General features: G+C 44.2%; 1 protein-coding gene across 4 annotated transcripts in view; it reads left to right on the top strand.

Annotated features, from left to right (window-relative positions):
• PROX1 (prospero homeobox 1) overlaps window positions 1-6,000 on the top strand; it is a 52,296-nt gene that overhangs the window by 24,066 nt on the left and 22,230 nt on the right. The window lies entirely within an intron of this gene.

Here is a 6,000-nt window from a genome sequence, read left to right as displayed (position 1 = left end):
CTCTATGAGACAACACTAGCAAATCTCCCAGTACTCACAAAGGCATTTTGCTGAGCCCTGCTGGCTGAGGCAACAATAGTTGGAGGTGGGAATATGGCAAGAGTTCTGCAGGCTGAACCCCTGATGATAAGAGAAGACGGGCTGTGGCTTGACAAAGTTGGGCCATTTCTCCTATTATTTTGGCTAGATGCTGTGCCACCCTGAGGGTAGGAATTTTTTTTCCTACATCTGCTTATGCAAAGACCTTACATTAGTAATCGTGCTCTCCTTGTATAGATAGGAATCCAGGAATGCCCAGGAAGTTCACGATTTCAAAGGAAAGAAGGGCACCTTGGTCTGGCCTTGTCAATGCTGGGGCCCGACCCCTAGCACCCTAGTATGCCTCCTGTCTGCCCATTCCTTTTTGGCTCTTCTCCCCACTGTTCTTGGCAGTGCAGACCCGTTGGTGGCTTATAAAGAACTGAATGTGGAAGCTTAGCAGTAGTTTTTCTTTGAAAGTTTGAGTGGCTATACTGCAAGCTACCAATTTACCTCTGCTCTCCAAGACCAACGTATTTCTTGCCAAACGTGTTATAAGTGAAGTTTTTCTTTTGCCAAACACATTAAGGTAAAAAAAAAAAAAAAAAACACATTACAGTGGGGATTCTTCATGTACTGCTCTACTATTTTAAAATCTCTTGTTTTTAAAGTCTCCGTTGTAACCAAACACTGGTTCACTGTATTGACAGAACACTAGCAGATTTCTTCTAAAGCTGAAGAATATGATTATGGCTAAACATTTTAAAGAAATCTTATTAAGGGCTTCATTTCTCCCCCACCCTTCTGATAAGTCTAGTGCTGTAAACCTTAAGTTAAGAGATTGCTACTTTGTGCTAGTGAAGTTATTTACATTATTTGGGGGCAAATATTCAGTTGGCAGCATACATCAACCTTCATAAAAGACTTGTCCAAGATTCATGTGATAATTTCTGCATTTTTGCTGCATAACAGACTCAAGAGAACAAATCCTTAAAGTGCGCATTAGGGTTTGCAGGGTTGTTTAAACCTTACCTGGTTGGCATTTAATCCTCTACTCGTAGCACAAGGGCCAAAATGACACAAATAGGGGTGGCTGGCATCAAGAGGTCCCCAACAAGCTGCTGCATTTAGCATCATCTAAATCCTCTTTAATATGATTAACATCTGATATTTCTCTCTTTGTGAATCATATCCACTTCCAGCCAGGCTACCTCTCCTTTATCTACAGTGGCTATTTTAAGACTGCTTCACTGCAAGGAGTATGGGGCCTGGACAGGAATTTTGTCATTTCTCATGTGACTATGGAAAGTTATTGGACTGCTCTGGGTCCAATTCCTCCTTCACTAAAAATGAGGCAGGAGGCCGGGCGCGGTGGCTCACGCCTGTAATCCCAGCACTCTGGGAGGCCGAGGCGGGTGGATCGTTTGAGCTCAGGAGTTCGAGACCAGCCTGAGCAAGATCTACTAAAAAAATAGAAAGAAATTAATCAGACAACTAAAAATATATAGAAAAAATTAACCGGGCATGGTGGTGCATGCCTGTAGTCCCAGCTACACGGGAGGCTGAGGCAGTAGGATCGCTTGAGCCCAGGAGTCTGAGGTTGCTGTGAGCTAGGCTGACGCCATGGCACTCACTCTAGCCAGGGCAACAGGGTGAGACTCTGTCTCAAAAAAAAAAAAAAAAAAATGAGGCAGGAAAGAAGCAGGAACACGGATGGTGCCCCAGGCCCTCCACTGACATGCTCATACACGCATACGTACATACACACACCCAACACCACACATGATCCCCATATCACTAAATCGTTTTTAAGTTAGCCTCTCAATTTGGCACATTTACTAACAAAAGCTTCAGATAAGGTGAGCCTTTCTTTTCCGTGCCTCTGTGCATGGAGGTCACTGCTTAAGTGAGATGCTTAAAAAGCCACCGTTATTATCTTTGTAACTTTGCCAGTGAGGGCCACGGCTGCAGGCCAAAAGTGGACCCGGCACCTCAAGCTAAATAGCTTCGCTGATATTATGGGCAGAGCTGGGCAATCTGTATTTAAGTTTCTCCTCTTAAAGTCAAGCAAAATGAACCTATCGTTTCAGTATGAGCAAGTGAAGAGAATGGCAAAGTGGAGAACTGTACACCTTGTTTCTTTTTTAATTTTTAAACAGAGATGGAGCGTGGTACAGAGACTTTGAGGTAATGTCTACATAATGCCCAAAGATCCAGTCAATTCAAAGGAATATATTAACCCAACTGAGTATGAGCTGGTCAAACAATAAAATGTCTTATTGATTGCATTCTGAAAGTTCTCCGTCGGTTGTTGGTAGCAATCGTAAAATAGCTAACATTTATTGATTGTTTACTAATGTTCCAGGCACTCTTCTAAGTGTTTTGCCAGTATTAACTTATTTAATGTAGGCAATAATAATGACACCGATACCAATATAATAACAAGGGAAACTTCGATTTGCCTAAAGTTTTACAGTTTTTAAAGTTGTTCCAGGTGGGTGAGGACAGGGGAGGAGGTTTGAGGCTGAGGCTCCTGCTTTCCCTCCCTCACTGCTGCTTTGTTCTTCCTTCTTTTTCTTCTCTACCCCTTGTCTTTTTTCAGCTTTCTGCTCCATCTCTTCCTCTGTTGCTTGCTGGTGGCACCTCTGTCATTGCTTAGCCCCACCCCCCTCCAGTCCCTGCCGCTGCTGGCTCTCAAGGCTAGAGAGGCTGCTGACCCCTGGCCCACAGGGAAACAAAGCAGATGGGGAAGGTTTATCACTAGCGAAGAGGGAGTGGCTTGCATCTCTCTCCTCTTCTAGACCCTGCATTTCCTGGCCTTTATGAGTCAGGACCTTCTCAGTGGTGGGGGCACTTGTACTGCCTTTTGTATCAGTTTACACAGTTGCCAAGATTGTTGGCACAGCATTCAGACTTAGGGTGGTGAGCACTTGAGAGGACCCAAGGGATGTGGCAGAACACACTGAAGGGGAAAAAAAACGAACTTCTGGTTCATACACTTTTAGTTGGTGCTCAAGGGAGTCAAGCTGGCATATCGCACGGAGCCGGGCGACTCTCTTCTGAACGTGAGTTTGCAAAGGTGTGCAGGAGGAGAGGGGCGTGCAATCACCGGCTGCATCTTTCACTCCTGTTTCTCACATTTAATGAGATTGGCAACAATAAATTTGTCTTTCCAGGTGTGATGGTATATATTTCCATACTTCATTCTCACTTCACTTTGAAGAGCTTCCAAAAAATGTTTTTATGGGGAGGGAAAGGAGGTTTGGGATTCCTTCCCAGTTTTTAAATTATACCGATACTTGTGATTTTAGGGGCATATGAGTTGAATTTTATTGCTTTTTTTTCTTTCCCTCACTGCTGTGGCAGGGAAGGAAGAGAATGATCACTGTCAGTTTCCGAGGCTGGTTCACCTGTTCTGCAAAGAACTCAACTAAGGCAACTGACTTGTGTAACTCGCACAGGTTCACTGCCCTACCAATCAGGAAGCCAAAAGACGTATCAGCCTAGGTTGGACTGCATTACCTAGGTTGGCCACTTCCATAGGGTGAAGCTGAGAAAGGCAGAATGATCCAAAGGTTGGGGGGTTTGAGCTGGGCTGAGTGTAAGCAGAGAAGAGAATGTGACGGACACCTTCGTCCGGGCACATCGAACACTCTTTCTCATTCTGGGGTACCATGAGGTAGCGTTTTCCCACCACCACCACCGTGGGAAGCCACGTTCCCTCACGGGCCCCTCAGTGGCTGGTCATTTACCTGTAGGCAGAGTCGAAGTTCCCAGCAAAGGTGACTAATCTCCCCTGCCCTCACTAACGGCCCAGGTTTGGGTATAGAAGGCTTCGAAATACATTGACTGGGGAACTTGATCCATTCGTTAGCGGGTTTGCAAATGCCATCTCCTAAGGTACTAACATCTCACTGGGCAGATGCTCAGTCATACAGCCTGTGGGTTTGACACCTTTCTAGGTGACACATGACAGGCAAGAGGGGTAGTTCTGCAGACCTCTTTATGCATTTTCTTACTTTCCTCTGGGAAATAGAAAATTTAAAAAAGCAGCACCCCTCACATGCATTCCCCCTCCAGGCAAACACATACGCACTTACGGAATATATTCTCAACACTGTGCCTACCCCCTCTTCCCAGCCCACTCCCACTTTCCCACTTTCAACAAAACCCATGTTTAAGAAGATCTAATGTATTTGGAAGTCTTTCTTTCATTTGCATTGTCGTCTCTTTACAGAAAAATGAGGACAGGTGGATTTAGGAAGCGCTTCCCTCTGCTCCAAATAGATACTTAAATATGAGTGATCATTTGGAAAACTGGCACATGAGTGAAAACCTTTTACTGCTGTTGCAGTCTTTTGGCCTCAAAGCCGCTGAGCCGTTTAAATGATTGCACAACGCACTCTTGGTGGGTGGCGAGCAGGAAAAGAAACCCTCACCATTTCTCCTCGTGCCAGTCCCACCATTGACAAGCCAAATTGATCTTTTAAGAGACTAAATGAATGTTCTCTAAATATATGTATACACATGGCTGTCTGGGAACATATTCCTTCTAGGGAGCGATTGCCTGAAATTTGAAGGAGAGCGCAGTAAGGACACCAGGTTGGGAGTGGGGTTGAAGCGTCGGGGGTGGTTGGAGGGGCAGAATTGTGTGCGTGCATGAGGCTTCATTTTTGTACCGCTGTCCTTTTGGGATTCGAGGTGTTCATCAGTATAATGAAGCGGGCCCATTGATTTATCATCTATTTGGTAATGTCATTGCATTTTTAGCTCCCTGTGTCTTTTTTGTCATTGGGTTACATTCAAGCACAGTAAGATCAACTTTAAAACCTCCTTACTCAACAGCTTTATTAGTTATAGCATTCCATGACCTTTCTCAACATTCTTAAAGAAAAAGATACAGTGTAATGTCGCTTTACTTTGCTTATTGTCCTTTGTTGGGGTGAACAAAGCATTTTCTACAGTGGCTATAGCACATAATTATACAGCTTTCAATAGCAGTGTCTTGGCACATATCAAAGTTCAGAGGAGCCTTTAGAAAAAAAAAAAGATGTTTTGTGGCAGCCTAGGGAGGGTCTCATCTTTCCTTCAGAAAATAGTTCAAGGCTCTTCTGTCAAGCTTCCCTACTTAGAGCTTTTTCTCCTCCTGCTTCATAAAGTTTAAAGGGGATTCAGTGGAGTTCTATGATCTATTTCCTTTGAAAGATTGTTCCTCGGCACAGAGAGGCCCTTTGACTTCAAGAGTTCACAGATTCATGTCTTTAGGTATCATATGTCTGACCTTATCAGTTACTCCATTTAATGTAGGAGAAAAAGTCTCAACTCTTTGTGTTTGTCTGTTTTGCCTCTGTGAAATGATTTGGTGAAAAGACCATCCTTTTTAACACACCACTGAGAGGCCGTTTCTGACTGTAACCTACCCTGTGGCTTTTCTCTCTTTAAAAAAAAAAAAAAAATTGTCCTTGTGTTTTGTGTATGGATGAGTTCACAGTGAGAATAGAATTATACAAGGGCAGGCGCACACACAAAAAAATCTTTTGCTTCCCTCCCTCACCTCCCGCCACCCCTCCCCCAAATGATCTATTGGCTCTCTCGGTGACTGTACCCCAACAGGCGAAGCCATTTAGCAAACACAGAGGTAGCGGCTATGGTGCTGGGGACAGTGGTGGGTTTCCCTTTGCTTCGACCTACCCCTAAGGCCTTCATAATTAATTGTCCTTCAGAGATGAGGAAAGTTCAGGAACAGTGTGTGGAATGATGCCTATTGTCTGACATTCAGTTCTCCTTGCTTTGGCTTTTTTTCTTCGTCCCACAAAGGGTTATCAATAGGAGAAAGAGAGCAAGTTCTCTTCTGAGAGCCGCTGGTGGTGGCTGGAGCTTTCAGTGGGATGTTATCATTGTGTTCAGCCCATCCTGGATTAAATGTCTGAAGAAGTTCTAACAACCTTTTGAAAGCGAGCCTGTTTATTTTGTCTAGATGAA

Source organism: Propithecus coquereli, unplaced genomic scaffold (genome assembly GCF_000956105.1).
Source record: "Propithecus coquereli isolate 6110/MARCELLA unplaced genomic scaffold, Pcoq_1.0 Scaffold129, whole genome shotgun sequence".
NCBI lineage: Eukaryota > Metazoa > Chordata > Mammalia > Primates > Indriidae > Propithecus > Propithecus coquereli.
This window is presented reverse-complemented; position numbering and strand designations above follow the sequence as displayed.